This window comes from Thunnus thynnus, chromosome 12, assembly GCF_963924715.1.
Source record: "Thunnus thynnus chromosome 12, fThuThy2.1, whole genome shotgun sequence".
Taxonomy (NCBI): Eukaryota; Metazoa; Chordata; class Actinopteri; order Scombriformes; family Scombridae; genus Thunnus; species Thunnus thynnus.
Window position 1 is genome coordinate 19,509,804 of NC_089528.1, and position 18,549 is coordinate 19,528,352.

Genomic DNA, 18,549 nt, shown 5'->3' on the forward strand with positions numbered 1-18,549 from the left:
TCAGATGAACCAAGATTGGATACACCAAACTACAAAACAAGTAAATTATAGTTATAACACATTTCTGTCCACCCTCAAAAGATGCCCCATCTAAAATAATAACACACCTTTTCATCATGCTGAAAATACTATTTTGTAAACCTTTTATCTTGTTATGATAATGGCTCCTCTCTATTTTTTGCCCAAGTTCTCCTTCACAGTTGTTTTACAGTGAAGAAGACCTGCTGTGAAGCAGAGGGCTTCCCAAAAAAATGCAACATGACATTTCTCACTTGAAAAGCCAGACCAAGCTGTGGCTAGATGACTATTTCACATCCATTTGTAGATGGGGCAATTGTCACCAGGGTAACAGATTGATTTATTTTCTCTCATTTTTCTCCAGCTATTATTTTGAGCACGTGAGGACTCTCTTTTTGCTGTTTATGCCTTGTGTTTGCTCATTTTGCCCTTGGTGTATCCGTTTATCTTGCAGGGGAAAAAAAAAAAGAATATGTTTGTTTGACAGCCAACATTTTATTCAACACGTTCTCTGTTTATTGCTCTCTGTTATGACAAACGAGTGTGTGATGGATCACTTGGATGTGTCATAACAAAAAGGCATACATAGCGATTGATTACCAATCCAGTCAGTAACACAGCTTTCAGTTTCTTCTATAGTCACAGCCAGCTCTAGGAACATATTATTGTATATATTGATCTATGAGGCAAAATCTTTTACACGGAACACCCTCACAGATCATTTGCATGAGATCACAAGCCGGGCAGATGCTTCTCTTGATCCTTTCAGAGGTACTTCTTAGTGATGGGCTTTTCTGATCCAGAGTACAGATGGTACAAGGGACAATATCTCAACTAGAGGGATCAGTGCTATTGTTTCACACTTTTTTGGCCGTGATGTGGCCGGACAGAGAAAACAGGTGGTCCTCAAAATAATCATCATTGATCAAACTACTGAGGCAGCAGTCACCCCACTTTTAAAGTTTTCCCCATGTTTATGTTGACATGTAGATTATTGTGTCATTAATACTGATGATACACCATGATCTGATCATAGCTAATTACTAAGCTAAAGTTTATACAAACTACATCGAAATCATGGATGCACGTTAGTACTTAGCAAGGTATTTTATGATTTAGATGTTTGTTTTTGCATGACAACTTTATCGCTTCAGGAGTCTAATGTGAGTCAAAAGCACTCAGTGACCTTATGCAGGCTGCTCAGAATGCAAAGAGAATAGATATAATTAGACAGAAACATCTTTGTACTGTATATCAGTCAAACTGTTCAATGTCTATTTGCTAAAAAACATCAGAAATAAAAGCATGTCACTGTTGATCTGCAGAGTTAAATGTGTTGCGCATGGATGCTCGTAAACTTTTATCTCATCTTTTTTACGGAGGGTCAAGAATGCCAGGAACACTGTGTGTTAACAAAAGAGAGAAATATTCACAGAATATAATGCCAACGTCAGCAATGCATGTTTTCTTTTTCCATCGGTTAATTGAGTTTCTTTTAGTTTGAATTTCCTGCTGTGATTTTCATTCATCCACCCTCTGACAATTATTAGATATATTGAATGTCTCGCTTCTTGCTATTTTGTCCATATTATATCCAAGGAACAAAATGTGTCAAAACGTCTAAGGTGGTCATCTTCTCCTGCCTTGGCCTTTTAAGTGACCAAACCTCTGTTCAAAAATGCAGCATGAAAGAAGAGGGAGGGAAAGCACAGATAAGGTCTTGGAAGGAGTAAGGGAGGCTGAGGAGGGGAAGAGATGGGAGAAGAGGTTAAAACAGATGTGGGAGTGATGAAGAATGAAACAAGGCAGCTGGATGCAGGCAGCAAGTGAGAAACAAGGCAAACCTCAGGATCGCGGCTGGTCGGTTCGAGTGGAGGAACAGAAGGGAGTGTGCACGAGATTCAGTGAAATGCGAGACTAAATGTATGTACTGTATGAAGGTGTATGACACAGTCGACAATTGGATCATTAAAGCCAATCTCACAAAGGCCTGTGCCCCTCCCCCGGCTGAAAAGAGATGTCAAAGGTCTGTGACCTCTTCCATTTATGTGCATTGATCCCTCTGGTGGGGGTGGGGCCTCCTCCTCAGAGCCCTCTACCATCAGCTGTTATATCTTAGTTTCACTTGCAGGAAACAGGGCAATTATTTTATTTTATTTTTTTTACATTTTAATGATTTACTTATTTATTTTTCATTTTCATCATTAGTATTTTATTTTTTCTTGAAAGCTGAAATGATTAATTATTAAATTAGTCTTTAAAGAAAATTAATTGACAACAATTTAACTTTAGAAAAATCATCTAAGTTATTTTAAAAATTCAAAAAATTCACTGATATTAAAGTGAATATTTGGGAGTTCTGGACTGTTGAAGCTTGTGAGGAATATTCACAACTAATTTTTTTTTTATAGACCAAACAGCTTAATCGGTATATATATATAGTGCATGCTGATTAGTATGTTAGGTGGAATGCATTTGAGTATACAGTTGTAGTGTATATTTCATTGAGCAAACAGTAGCATATTCAATCAAGAGCACACTCTAAACCTGAGAATGAACATTTTTATTTTTATCTAGGATTCTACAGTAGCTAAGACATACAGTCACCACAGACCCTTTCATTTTTGTTCTCGCTGCATTATATCAGCTGACATGTATTACAGGTTCAAGCCACATTGAGAAACATGAACACACTATCTAGCAGTTCATTTACTATTTGACTTCATTCTGGGTGAATAACATTCATTCCTGTAAGTCTGACCATGAATTTGTGTTGTTGGGTGTGAGTCTCCTTCACGCCAGGGTGTTTACGGCCTGCTCAGCAGTGAAGGGGAAACTGAAAGGTTGTGTGGACAAACTTCTACTCACAACTAAAATGTGCCTTTCTTTCTCACAGCCCTAGAATGTGGCTTTTACGTAATGATGAATGAAAGGAACTTACAGTCAGGAAGGTAGAACATGCAACACGTAGGAGTACAGCCAAAAAAGACTGGCCTGAACATCCTGCTCTTTGTTGAAAGGGAGGCTTCGGATGCTAATTGTGTGTGTGTGTGTCTGTCTGTCTGTCTGTCTCTGTGCTAGATGGCACTTCCTGTTGTCCTGTTAGTTATCTCAGATTAAGACATGCATGACTGGTTCTTATCTGTCACCACATCCAGGTTGATCAACCAACTGACTCAACAAACTCCAACCTTTAAGCCCTCTATCTCTGTAATATTGTATATTTATACACTTATTCCTATTCATACAGCTGTTTTCATGGCACTATAGCAAAGTATTTTGCAAAGGCATCTAAATAAAAAGCTAAATTAAGCACCAAAAAGTTAAAACCTCCAGATTTATACCTCCGTTGCCCTCTTTTTCTCTGCACTCCCACATCTAGATCAAAGTTGAAATAGCTCACTGACAGAAATGAATTGACCTTTATTGGACATGCACCCAAGTCGACCGTCAGGAAGCGCGTCCACGGCAAAGTCGCAGGGTTGCCATTAAGTGCAGGTGTGTGCATGTGTGTGTGTGTGCGTTCATGGGGGAGTGATGGCTTGTCAAGGTGAAGGAGCAATTTCAGACTTTTGTTCCCTGAGTTGAACTCTCGAATTAGCAGCAGCAGCAATAAACAAATAAGGTTAATAACCCTGACACCCGAGTCCTTGTATCTCGCATTGCATCACAGCAGGATTATGGTATGCAGTGCTTATCTCGTGTCTGCACAGTGTTCCTCCTTTTTTTAGATCAATCTCTTGGATTTTTGTGGGCTCCATTATACCAATGCAAGCTCGCGAAGAGCAAAGTGTACGTGCGGCTCTGTGGAGAGCACTTAGTAATAATATCCTCATTCCTGCCATTGAAACCTGGAGAGCATCCAGCTGAGAATCCCGTCTCGCACAGTGCTGTTATGGAACAGTGTGTTCTTACATGGTGTTCCGCTGTATTTCTCCCCCCCCCCCCTCCGTGCACAGATGCCAACCCTTTGGAACAGTACCTGCAGCAAGACATTACTGCTTGCATCTTACGTGTTCTTTTTGAAGAGTACAATGTGTGCCGTGTAACTGGCTGGATCATAGTACAATAATCTGAAGGAAAGTTAATAGTTTTTAGGTTGAATTCCATTTTGGCCTTTGTGTGTCCTTTTTTTCCCCCAAAGATAAACATTTGAATCACTTATCACAGCATCAGGTTTCCATCTCTTGATTATCGTGTCAGTTAGACACACTGATCATCCTCAGAATTTATTATTTCATTTTCACCGCGCTTGTAATCTGCAGCTGCAACAGACCCACTTAATATTTTCTGAATTGCTCTGTTATTGAACATATTCCAACTGTGGTGGGATAGTATGTGGGAGGAAATATGCATTTGTGCAACAAATAACCAAATATTTACCCTTTTTATACCCTTGCCTTTCTTTCCTGCTCCTTTTTAGTTGTGTGGTGATTTAAGTTTCTTCTTTTTTGTGTTAAATGAAGGTAAGTGAGACTAAAAAAAACGGAAGCAAAAGCAAATTGATTTTACTATAAAAAAAAAAAGCCTGCCCACAAACACAAACATACGTACAGTAGATAAACAAACTCTATCCCAAACAGGACATTCACTTTCTCCCTCGCTCTCCCTCCCTCTTCATATTGAAACACAAGGTCACTGTGTGTTGATGCTGCCAGGGTTTGTGGGGGAGAGGGCTGTCTTTAGCAGAAGGCTTTTCTATAGGCTGTCACAGATTGTCCAAGGCTACGGTGACCAAGACCCAGTCCTCTGCTGCGAGGACTCAACGTTCCTCTGTTGGCAGGGGGAGGTCATTCTCTTTCTATCTCTCCCTCACTCTCTCTTTTCATTCTCTCTGTGTGAACTTGTGCAATTGCAACTCAAGCACAAACAGAAGGAAAATCAGGCAAAAAAAAGAAAATACACAGAAAAGCATACTGTAGAATATGAAGAATTCCTTATGGATTTTCTTAAGTAGATCTGCATACTGACTTGCTGCTAAAATCAATAGCATTAAAACACACATTAGCATTTTCCATTGGACTAATTCAATGAAACCATACCTACCAGTTGTGAGACTAGCTGGGCATTTGTAAGCTGTCAATTTAAAGCATTGCCAAGAAGACAACAGAGAGCTGTTTGTAAGTGAGCTTTGTAAGAAGCTTGACCACATGTGGTTCATGCAAAAGCCATGCAGTCTTTCATTTGCATTCATATAGAGCTGCAACAATTAGTGGATTCATTGATTAGTCGATCGTCAGAAAATTAATCAGCAGCCGTTTTGATAATCGATTAATTTTCAGTCATTTTTCAAGCAAAAATGACAAATATTTAATGGTTCCAGCTGCTCAAGTAATCAGATTTGCTGTTTTTCCTTATCATATATGATGGGTAATAGAATATCTCAACATTTTAGACTGTTACTCAGACAAAAACAAGTAATATGTGGCCTCTGAGAAATTCTGAATGCCCTTTTTTTCTCTGTTTTTTAAACATTTACTTGACTAGTTGAGAAAATAATTGTCAGACCATACATATACATACTATCATACCTTTTCCTAAAAGGATATATATGCACGTGTTGAATTAAATCAAAAAATTGAGTAAGAGTGCAGAATGCAAATGTCACCATACAGGGATTGAGGCTGTATTGAATAGTTTGATGAGTATGAAGATGATGTTAATCATATGCTACGACCTTAATAAGCACCTGATCTCAACCCACTTGAATATCAACAAGAAGATTTTGGAGTGACGTGTTAGTCAGCACTCTCCACCACCATCATCTAAAAACACCAAATGAGGGAATATCTTTTAGAAGAACACCGTTTATCCTTCCAGTTCACCTCCAGAGAATCTATGCCAAGCAGCATTAAAGCTTGGCCTGACTGCGGCAAACTGTCAGAATCTGTGATCCTCGCTTTAATAAGAAAAATTCAAAGAACTTGAGCGCATATTTGCCTACAAAGAATCTCTCTCTCTCTACATTTGGCTGCACTTGTTTGGTAAACTGGGGCTGTGTTTTTGCTGTTTTTATTCCCTTTCTGTGGACTTAACAATAAAAATCTTCCCAGTTTTTTAAGTTTGAATTACTTTATCTTGTATAATTGAGTCATATAACACACTTTGGTACATCGTAATGTTTTTAGCTGTAATGATTTCACCATAGTAATTCGGACTTTTGCAGAACTCAGTTGTATTACTATTAATCCAACAGTAATGATTGCATTACCACATACAGCAATCTTAACATTATTGTTGAGGCATAACATTTAAGTTGCTCTTTCATGTTCCCTCGCCTCAGGGTAACTTTAGTTCCTACCTACTGTGGTGTTATTGTTGTGAATGTAACAGTACAGTTGCACCTCTGATGTGAAGCCAGAGAAAGTGAAATTGGGTGTGTTTACTGTCTTGCACGTTGGTGTTGATTAAAAATTATTCAAAGAGAAACTGTATTTTCCCTGCAGAGTGACCTCAGAACATCAAATTACGGTTACAAAAATATCTACTTTGGCCAAATTAGCTCTGCCAAGGTACAAGAAACATTGTTAAATAAAAACAACCCATGTTGTGGTGCAATAACAGTAAGTGGGTACATGTTGAAATTCACTTTCAGAGACCCTCATTAACTGCACCACGTAGGTAGTTTCAAGGAACCTGGCAGAAAAGAGAGAAGGAACACATTTGAAGTTGAAACATTTTTTTCATCTTTTTATTCAGATTTTCTAGCACTTTGCAACTGAGTGCCTTATTAACCACCATTTCTGTCTGGTACACCACATTGTAGAAGCAGCCCTGTCTAACGGTCACATCTGCCGGTTGGTAAAATATCTCATCTCTCAGAGGCATCGGTGCAGGATGAAGTGATACCGGCCCTGAATAGGTTTACTGTCACTTTTTCTCATCAGCAAGGTTTGTGTGTGGGGTCAAGCCCTCAACAAAGGATGGCTCTGCGCCCATTGTTCCATAAGACAAAAAGAGTCCTGCTGATGCTGTGGCTCTTGCTGCAGCAAGGAGGAGTGATGGGATTTAAGTGTGGGTCCTGTCACCGAGGGCAACTTGGTGCTTATTAATCAGGAGGGTGGGGGGTAATGGAGGAGATGTGGCAAGGGAGTAACCGGGGGTGGGGTGCTGCTGATGCAGCAGTGCCGCCTGGGGTCAGGAAGAGGGACATGATGGATACAGCTGATCGCCTGGTAAGGAAGTTTAGAGGGAAGGGGAGGAGTCTCCTTCTTCAGGACATTGAGAAGCCTCTTTGTCGCGGTGTCACTCAAATGGATTCAAGGTGGCTGACACTTTTTTTCAGGGAGGAAAAGAAAGGAGAGGTCCTATTGTGAAAGGTGGGTCTCTCTCTGGACGCCTGATAAACACAACAGACCTCCTTCTTCTGTTCTCTCCATGAGTGCTCAGTGCTCCTGCGTGGCTAAATTGAGTTAGTGTGTCAGTTGTGTGAACATTTCAGGGAAGAAGGTTGAGTAGATTGGCTGTCTTTTGAATCAGGGCCTTTTATATTCCTTCATTTACAAAAAAGGTTCAAAGCATCCAAAATGTTGAGTGAAGATCCTTATAAAGACAATGTATGTCTTTATCTTTTATATGTCTTTAACATCTATCGCTTAATGGCTTGAGTATGGAAAACTGTCAAGTACATAAAGCTGGCATATATTTTCGGTAATTTTACACTATATTTTATTTAGGAAAAGTTCTTTTTCATCTGCGTCATGTTGAGACAAAATTAAAGACTGATGGTGCACTGAGAAGTTTTGCTTATTTAGTTAAATTGATACACTTTCCAGCAAAAAAATGAAATTTGTTAGCTTACAAGTCAACACATATATAATTTCCAGTAATAAATGAATATTGATTTTAATATTTACTTTCAATAAACTTACTAAGAATTATTAGGAAAGTATATTGAAGGGTGCCCTGATGGCCCAACATTTAGAGCGCATACCATATAACCACAACGTCCACGGTTCAATTCCCAGCCAGCATACCCCTGTTTCATGTCACACCCCCCTCCCTCTCCCTGTTTCCCCGTCTCGCTACACTGACTCTCAAATAAAGGCAAAGAAATCATCTTTAAAGTAAAGGGAAGTGTTGAGAAAAGTATTGTCTTTTTTATCATGTGAACGACATCCCACACATATGTCACATGATGACACCCAAGCCTCTTCCATTTACTAATGAAGGCTGTGAGATGAAGCTGAAAGATCTAAAAAAAAAAAAAAGGCAGTAAGTTGACCTTCAGTTGAGAGTCTTTTGTCACACATACTGTTTTGGTATTGGCACTGAAGCTCAGATATCATATTGGCAGAAAAATCAAAAAAATGTAAATGATACCAAACCCTTTTACTGTGTTTACTGTTGGTTCACCACCTCACTTTGATCGATACGTAATGTCGAGGTGAGGGCAGAGTGCAGCTCAGGCCAGCTCCTGGAAACGGAACATGACCCTTTTGCTAGTTCTGTCATCTGATAAGAGCCAATGTTTTGATAGTGTTGTCCCTCTCAATGTGATCCATGGCTCTCCGTTTACACCCCATTAATAGGGCTGTCTAAACAACAGTTTATGGCCAGGACAAGGCCTGGTCAACCATCATCAAAGATCTACTCTGGGATGAGCCATTAGGTGTGTGCCAGATGTTAGAAGAAGCTGAAGAAACTATTTCTCTCTCAGATGAGGATAAAATAGAAGTCAGAATTGGGAACACAATGAATAAGCAAATAAGCGATTTTATTTGTCTATAATAAGCTTATTTGTTTATTTCATGAGGTGAAGATTTTTCCAGACTTAGAATAAAGATGTAAATTATTAGAAATTTTGACAAGTTAAAATCTTGCAACTGCTCATGTTTTTTTTTTTTTCTCCTTCCCTCATCTTGGCCTTTACCATTGACCGGTGTTTGACCACTGCCAGTGACAGGTTTACAGTATGAAATAGAACTCATAGTTGTCTTATACAATATGGCTTCCCTGAATAAGTCCATAAATGCATTAGGGTCCTGTGTCTCTCTCTGTTGTTCCGACTTAGGTGAACTGGCGTTCAACCCGGCAGCGTTGTAAAATGCAGATTGGGTTCACTGACAGGGCTTCCATTTTATTACACAGTCATGAACAACATTGTAAACTGTCACTCATCCTTCACTTTCATTCACTTATTCTATCAGGGATAACGGCCGGGAAAACAGATACCTCTGCTTGCTGCTCACGTTATCAAAGAACTGACATTTTTGGCGAGACGTGATGCTATTTGGCCAAAATAAGCCCATCAGTCTAGATTTGGCATTTTAAAAAAAAGGTTTTTAAAACATTCCAGCTTTACAAAAGATCATATTTAGAGGACACAAAATATGAGATCAGTTTTTAGAAAAATGATAACAGCTGGATAAAAATAACATTTATTCACAAAACATTTTAACCAGCTGTTGCTCAATTGTCTGTTTTGGTCAGCTTTGTTAGAAATTCTGGGGAAGTTGGGAGGCAAGTTTTAGTCATCTCTGTTTGCTTTTGATAAGACTAATTGCAAAAATGACAGAACGAATGGGATTTGACAGCCCCCATACTGATTAAAACTTTAAAATGATCACAATCAGGTTATTATTTTCATTATAAAATAACCCATTGATGAGTCTTTTAGTTAAGTAATGAATCACTTTCTCTATAAAATGTCAGAAAATAGGCTTGAGATCAGCTTGTTTTGTCCGATCAACAATGCAAAACACAACGATTTTCAGTTTACTATCTCAAAGAAACAACAAATATTCACATTTAAAAAGCTGGAACCAATAAATTTCCTTAAAAAATGAAATCAATTAATGGATTCATTTATCATTTCAGCTCCGTATTTACTTTGTAATATCAAAATCATATCTTTTAAGTAATATGCTGGAATGTTAATTATAGTATTTACTAAAATTTTACTGTTAATGTGATTCTACAGTGTTATCCGGGACTTGGCAACTTTTAACAAGGCTTGTTTTATATTTGTGCTGCATCAGTTATCTGTTTGGTAGGCCTTGGCCATTAAACGATGCTGGCCTTTGTCCGTGGCTGAGATTTAGTTTAAGGTTAAATGCCTTGCCCTTAAACTCATCCGCTGGGCCAGAGTGTGTGGCAAGGTCACCACTCCAATCAACCTAGTGTTAACACAAAGGCTGCTTGTCCCCTAATGAATTAGCTCCACAGTTCCTCAGCAAGTCCCTCCAGCCCCTTGCAGGCCTTCCCAGCCCCGATGCCCTTTCACACGCACCCCCTAGCCTCTAATTTTGAAATGAGTTTTATAACTGGACAGTAAACTTCCAGTGGCTTAATGATGATGACTTCTTCATCTGCCCAAATGCTCCTTTTGTCCGCCCCTCCTCATGCCTCAGACCCTACCCCCGTTCCTTCTGGTCACACCAGGCCTTAAACCCTGGTTCACCCCACTTTATAGTTCCACAGATAATCCCCTAGAACACACACACACACACACACACACACACACATGGATGCATGCACACTCACACCACAAACACACACACACACACACACACTCCCTCAGGCTATTATGTCCACTGAGCCCTGCTCTGTCTCCTTCTCCCTCTCTTTCTCTCTGTTGCTGCCGACTTCAGCAATGGCATTCAGCTGGAATGTTTGCCTTTGTTTGTGTGGCCCACCAGAAAGGCATGAATGACCTTAGCTCATCTGCTATCCTCACTAGCACCGATTTGCACTTCAGGGCCCAGCAGGTAGTCCCCAGGAGCGGGAGGAGGGGGGTTTTCGAAGAAGGTTGTGGGGCTTTTATAAGGAAATTAGAGCTGTGGACTGCCACCCGGATAGTAAACAACAGTGCGAGTCCTCACACCCTTGGCGTCAGGTAGCCCATGTGAAGCGGGTAGAGAAGGGGATTCTGGTTGCGGGAATTTTCACATAGTGGCTGTTTCGTTTTCTTGTTTTGTTTTTTGACAGTTGAGCCGGAGGATTGTTTTCTTATTATAAGAGTCAGACGTGCTAATTAGCACCTCGGTCGTTTCTTGTATTTCCTCCCCACCTGATACTCATTTCTCATCTCTCGATTTGTCAGTTGAACCTCATCAGCAGAGGACCTTCATTTTTCCTACAGTCTCAGAGCCTCGACTTGCTATATTGTGTAATCACAGCTGCCATCCTGATGTGCCAGGTTTGGTAGATTAGTATATTAGGTTATTTCATTAATGTCAGAGTATCTGCAATAACAAGTTTAGGTAGATGATTCGCCTTTAGCTCAATCCAAGCTGCTCCATACAACCGTCATGTGTTGGGCAGCTGCTGAGTCAGCTAAGACAAAGCAGCAGCACTCCACTGGGAATCCTGAAGAGGAAGAACCCCTCTTCCCTACCCCCTCCGAATTTAAGAGCCCCCAAGCCCATGATCTCCCAGAACCCCCCAGCTGGTCACATGACTCGTCTTTCCTCAGGTGGCGGTGGTAAAGATACTTCCCCTTTGTCAGGGACCTTAGCAGGAGCTCAATGCAATGGTGAAGGATGGGTTCGGGGGCGGGCAAGCATTCAATCCACACTCCTTTGTTTTTTTGCACAGTGTCTTTTCAGGACAAAGAAAATGCTGGGTTTACTCATTATCTCCATCCTAAATGGGCTATTTAAGACCGGCCATGTCAAAGTCAGGGGCTTAGACATAAATCACATTGACAGCTCTTTTCCACCAGTTGAACTTGTGGCTGCATCGGTATCGCCGCAGATGGATCATTTGTAGGGATTTCACTTTTCTTACACCTGATAGCCAAAGATAGTCATCACTTAAAAATGTCAAATGTAATCTAAGGCTCCGCTTGATACTCACTGACATTTACCATGTGTGGTCTAAATCCGCAATAGCCAGACAAATTTCACAGTCAAACTCAAGCCCAATGTTTAGACAAATGTGGCTGATTGAGAGAAATGAGCGCATGAAAGCGCAGTGAGGACTAATGGAGGCCCTGATTGGCTCATGTCATGGTTTACAGCTGTCCCTCACACTGACTTTGCCCTAATATAACCATTGGAGAGGAGGTGAGAAGAGCTGCACACGACTTGATTAAAACAACTGTTGACTGTGTCTGTGGTAATGAACTGGAACATCAGTCACACGGCTCAGCGAAGCAAGAAACCTGGGCCAGTAAAGTGAGGTGTTGATAATGAGAGTCTTTAATTAATACAACAGTTGTAACAACTGATGCCACCACTTATTTCAAACATTTCTCGTCATTATTATTTTGTGTTTTAAGTATGCATCTTCTTCATCTTCTTTGAAAGTATGCTTTCAAGGCGTGTAATTTTCACACCTAATTTGTGAAATCAAACATTGGCCTTTTTGTTATCATTTCTGCTCTAACTCTTAATCTAATCAACTTTTTGAGGAGAAATATTGGAATTAAAGTGAAAGCTATAAACTGTGTCATGGTAAATGTTGAGTGTATCTTCCCTGTCATCAAGTAGATGTGAGTCGGACCTACTATTTACTTGACAAATTCTTTACTTGACATTAATTAGTTGACAGGGAAACACACACACAGAAGCCATAAGGGGAGCTGTAAAATTCTGTACAATTCAAGGGAGCTGTACAGTTCATGGTTAAGGCCGCATTAAATGATTCAGTTGCAATATTAGTATTAGAAACATGGAGTTGAAGTCAAAATAACACCCTGGGAGTGACTGTTAGACTTGGCAATCTGACAGTTGATTGTGTTTATGGAGGAAAAAGATTGAAGATATAAAAAGTATTTGTTGATATTGGATTGTATGATATGTAATGGAGTGGCAGAATTTAGTCTATGAGTCTATTATTTCTTACATTTTGAAGGAATGTGAAGTAAATGTGACATTTCCTTCAGATGCAGTGAGGTTCCACATATCTAACTTAATTTGTTTTGCAGTGTCATCAGTCTTGAGTCTCTTTGGTTATTTCCTGAAAAATCTGTTCCCTCTCCCCTTGGTAATATCATGATAAGGTATAGCCTGGTGATCGCTAGGCTATAATGACTTAAAATCCCCAACATCTGCCAGCGCCTGTTGATTTGTGGTGCATTTCTGTTTATTTATTTTGACCAGATGAGCCCCTGGTATTTATAGCGGGAGTAAAAGCCCAGTGTGGGGTCAATCCCGGGCAAGGCTACAAGGACAAAATGCTCAAGCTGACCTGACATTCTTGTCCCCATTTTGCTGGTGACAGAGTCTCCTGTCTCTGAATTGGCCCCAATAAAAGTCGGGTGTGGCAACGAGGGACCGAACTGAGCTAGAGCGTGAGAGCAAAAGTTTGATTAACAGACCCCCCCCCCCCCCCCCCCCCCCCCCCCGGACCCCACCTTCTCCCCTTTTTTCGAAAATGAAAACTTGACACAGTGCCCATGTTTTGGCGTGCTGGGGGTCACGCGTGGCAGAGTGCCGTGGCTGTGTGGCAGAGGGGAGATGCAGACCTTTCTCTTTGTTTCCCCCCCCCACAGCTCTGCAGGCCTCCAAGAGCATCTGTCACCACAGGGGGTCAGCAGGGCCAAGATGAATGAGCCCCCGGTGGATTCCCTCCCTCCTTGGCAAATGGCACAGGACAGAGGAGGGCATAGGGGACTAGGGGGAGGGGTCTGTGAGTGTGTGTGTGTGTGTGTGTGTGTTTGTTTGCATGTGAGTGAGAGAGAGAGAGAGAGAGAGAGAGAGAGGGAGGGCTTCTGCTGTACTGAGGGAAAGAGTGGGATTCCTAGTCCTTTCCATAGAGTATCATGACAAAGGTGACTTGAGACATACCAGAGAACAGTGAAACTCCACATGCTGCCTGGATATCATAACAAACTCTTTCCACAAGGATTTATCATCTAACATGGACTACCTTTGAAAAAAAAAAACTGCCTTCATTCACATTTGGGATTTATTACATTTGGATTTTTAGGGTTCATCCACTGGTCGAGGAGTCATGGAAGGTACAGGAGAAGCTTTTGAAACTGCTTGCTGTGTGTCACGTGTGGTATTCAGCCTGATGTGTAGCATTAATGAGATGGGCTTTTAGCACCTAATTTAGAGGCCACAAGAGATGTTTGTCTTTTTTTTTTTTTTTGTTTTCCTCATTTCTTACCCCCATCCCCCTTTCCTATATCTGATGGGCAGTGTCTTTTCACCACAGCTTTTCTAATGTTAAGAGTGTGCTGAGCTCTTTCCCGCATTTCAACTATTGGTATGGACCTTCACATGTTAAAGCATAACAATGAGGTGAAAACGGTTTAGATATTTATCAAATTTTCATTAACATTTCATCTACGGTTGATGACTCGGGTAAAAAGAAAAAGACTTAATTGGTGAATTGGTAGCTTGATAACACTTTAAAGTAAATCCTGGCTCAATTAATGTTAGTTGTCTGTACTTGCTGAGTTAAAAAAATTTAGACAATGACCTCATGTCAAATTTAACATCTTCCTACCTCCTTTTTCTCTGATATTTACTGTAATATGGAAAACAGTAGATTGTTTTTTTTTTTACACATTTCTTTAAAAAATGTGTTGGTTTTGATTTGAAGGATAAAGTTTGAATGTGAGGTTAAGCAAGTTTAATCCTGCCTCTCTCCCTCTATTGTTAACACTGCTGTGTAATTATGGAGAAACAAAAGAAGGGCTGCATGGAGAGAGAAAAAGAAAGAACAGGAATAATAGTGCAATTCAGTTGGTCAGTTAAATATTAAATGAATATTTCTATATTTACATTTTAATACCGTGCTGTATGATATATAACAAATATATAACAAATAGCCAGAGTATTTGATGATTTACAGTACCAGTCAAAAATACGGAAGCACTTTCTCATTCAAGTGAATGAGAAGGTGTGTCCAAACTTTTGACTGGTGCTGTACTTCAGATGGGTGTGTGTGTTCGTGTGTGCGCATGCACATGCAGTTACACTTGCAACAAAGTAGTTACGTGACAAATGTGCGTGTCTTTAACTTAACCATCGCCTTGAATACTGTCAGGCCCCGAGTAAAGTAAACCAGCATCTCAACCTAAACATTCCCTCGAATGTCATTACTGGAAAAGCAGGACTTTAAATAAGCACCTCGAGCTTGACTTGTATTGGTGTCTAGATTTACGGCTCCTTCATCCTCATCTCAGGAGCCATCTGCGTCTCCTTCTGGGTCGTCTATACCTTTCACGACAAGATAAGCATCAAAATATTTCAAGACTCCTCTCCTTGGGTAATTAGCAGTGTCAGAGCTTTGGTTGAGATTCACATCCTTAGTGGAAACACCCAATGGTGGATTACGCATTAACTTCTGTTATGATACTTTAAACAGAACAGTACATTTCACATTATCAATACTACACTACATTCTGATATCATTTTCTTCTATTCGGTTGCTTGGAGGTAAAGGAGTATAGGTTTCTGTTGGACACATGACGTTTTTAAGTTTGATTACCTGTATCAAGCTGGCTAATCATTCACAAAATAAGTTCCAGTGTGGTCAGTTAATGCAAGTTGAAACGGCTTGTGTACACTTGCAATTTGCAGGACTTGGACCCCAGAACAGCGGCCTACTTGCAGAATAGCAGCACACAGTCAGAAGTGGTGACGGGGTAGATTGTGACAGTCAGTCAGTGTTTTGAAGGGAACTTTGCTTCTGTCATATCAAAGCCATCAGAGTGAATAAACAATACTTTTGTCCAGGGGTCAAAGTAACTGGCAGATCTATTCAGAGCACTGTGGTTGTGTGTAGAGAGTGCAGCTACAAACTAAAACACCCAATTGTGTTTTATGAAAATAGCCCCAGGGCCACAGTATCATGTAACGCCTTTTTAGCCTCAGAATAGTGAGTACATATGTCACGGTTTGAGCCCCTCTCAGTGTCTGAGTGGTCATAAGTGCAACCATTCATTTTGTGAATGGGCATGCTCTCCGGACCGTGCCGACCTGCAGTATTTATAGCATACATGTTTCAGAAAATAGAGTCAAAGAGAAATATCTGTTTGGCTTTTCATACAATGGTACAGTACTTCAACATTGCTTTTTATCTTGGAAAAATATTCACTTGAACAAATAATTTTACCCATGAGTAAATCCTTAAATTTTCTTGATGCAAGTGAAAAGAATTTTTGAGGAACATCTTGTCGTCTTTCTTTTTTCAGCTGCTGTAAACTGTTTAATTTGTGTTGTGTTTGACAGTTTGTGAGCTAATCACAGATCTTCCTGCTCCTCCCTCAGGTCTCGAAGCACTGACAGAAATGTCTTTCCTGAAAGTTTCTGCCGAGTGGTAGTGACCCAGCATGTAGCAGAGGTGAACAAGTCCCTTCACGCCTGGGAACAATCCGACAACGTAAGCCGCCTTGTTTTTAATGCTCTGCTAATGTGTTATCTGTTTTTTGCAAAACAGCACTGGCTGAGACTGTAGTGGAAATTCAGCTGCTATTTGCATGTCTTGTGTTCTCATATTTTCTACTTCTTTGTCCTCTCAAATGCACTGAGAGAAGATTAGACTAGCTTGTTTTGACCTGGGGTCACATTCATGCAATCTGTTGATGCCACCCAGGAGCTGGGGAATAGCCTTGACTGACTGACCATCTGACTGCCTGAGAGGCAGTTTTAAAGTCACCACTCACCGATATGAACATCCCTTTTTAACCATTAGTCTTTGAACATTAAACTGCTTCTTCCCGGTAGAGTCCACCCATTATGTTTGACCATCCATTAAGCGGACTGCAGCTGCTGACTCACCTGAAATACCCCTCTTGCCACTACAACTGACCTTAGCAACCACCTGAGTCACACCTCAGAAACATCCGTTAGGCGACCTCTGCCACAGTCACGCTTTGCTTTAAGTTGTGCAGGTGATAAAAGGTCATTCTCTGTGTTCACCTCCGGCCTGTGCGAGGTTAATGACAAATCTGTCCTCTGAGGCTTGAGGGTCAGCCAGCCAAAGAGGCCTCCGGAGCCTCTTTTGACTTCACAATCGAACAGGCAGCGGCTGCTTAAAAACACCCTCAGGCACTCATTTTTTTTTCTTTATTTTTTTTTAACCCATTCTGTTTTTCTTTCTCTGTGCAGTCACCTTCCTTCATCAGTTAAGCAAGAAATACTGTAGCTTCATTCTGTTAAGCTGCTTATCTCTTTGACAGCACAGTCAGGCACTGTTAATCTTGTCTTTTGTCTGGGTTGGTCAGATTCCTCCCCAGGAAGGTTGTTAGGTAAACAGAGGGTCTGGAACCTGTCCAGGCGTGGGCAAAATGAGACCTGGGAGGAGAAAGGCAGCTCCAACTTGATTCCCACCCTTCCCCTTATTGACAAAATAAAAAAGGTTCAGGGTATTTATATATATCAGATATTGAGTCACGGATTGACATTTTCACAGTAAAACTAACAGCAATCACAAGATTTAAATGCTGCCAAGTGTTCTCTTTTAATCCTGGATATGTTAAAACAAGCAAACACTTCCAAGTAGATATTTGAGATGAAGAATGTGTAAATGAAAATTGTTACTTTCATCACATTTCACAGATTTGATTGTAAAATATATTCATCTAAATCATTAAATCTAAATTATTATTATTATTATTATTATTATTATTATTATTATTGTATTTAAAGGCACCTTTCATGACACTCAAGGTCAACTTGCATCATACAAGAACAAATAATACAATAAACAACAAGCAGTAATAAGACATAAGTACACTCATCAATAAAACATGCAATAAACTCAATAGCTCAGTTTGGCATCTTTTTCAAGCAAAGATGCCAAACCTTCACTGGCTCCAGCCCCTGAAATGCAAAGCTTGGCTGCCTTTTTGTCATACTATTTAATAATTAGCTGAATATTTGGGATTTGGACCCTTTTGTACCTTTGATCCAAACAAATGTATGAACGCTGTATTTAAAAACTGCTTTAGTAGAAACACAGTGTGTATAATGTGTGTATACACATGTTAAATCCAAGGCTAATGCTTGGTTTGGTTATCTGCCACACTGAGGTTAGTTGAATCATTACTAACCTCTGAAAACAAGTTTAGGTCAGAACCTGAGATACAACATGAGCATGTCATGTGAAGCCTGAACAGCTTCACAGGTCCTTAGTTAGACTTGAATGAGGAGTCTGAACTTTTACCAACAGCTGAAGCTCCACTTGGCTGCTTCAGTGTTGATGAACAACAACACTGATCTGCAATGTAGTCCAAGGACAAACATGGAGGGTATTTCAGGCCATTCTCATGTGTCAGGAAATCAGCCAAAACCTCCTTTATTTTCTTTTACTACTTCACATCCCAAACATACTCTTGACCATTAAAAAACGATCTAGTGACATGTTTTGACTAACTGAAAAATGGGAGTTTGAGTAATTTGAGGCAGCTCCACTGTATAATTTATGTAAAAGGAAACATTAATGTAGCGTAGCTGTTGTCAGATCAGTGCTGTTTTCTCACCACATTTGGAGTTCATTTAGTCTCTCTTTCTTTCTCTAAGCTTCTGTCTTTCTCCCCCAGTCTACACCTTTCTGTCACTCTTTATTTCACCCCTCAGTTTCTTTCTCTCGCTCTGTTCTTTGAGACCACACGCTTTTAGCCTTCTGTCC

At 40.3% G+C, this 18,549-nt stretch overlaps 1 protein-coding gene across 5 annotated transcripts in view; it reads left to right on the plus strand.

Moving 5' to 3' along the window:
- The window catches only part of greb1l (GREB1 like retinoic acid receptor coactivator), a 42,211-nt gene that overhangs the window by 2,109 nt on the left and 21,553 nt on the right, over positions 1–18,549 (plus strand). For 4 of the 5 annotated variants that reach the window (XM_067606173.1, XM_067606176.1, XM_067606175.1 and 1 more), the window contains exon 2: positions 16,188–16,299. The gene's annotated coding sequence lies outside the window, so the exon portion shown is untranslated. Of the gene's footprint in view, positions 1–13,726; positions 13,925–16,187; positions 16,300–18,549 lie in introns of those variants that run through there. The other variant, XM_067606174.1, reaches the window with a different exon arrangement.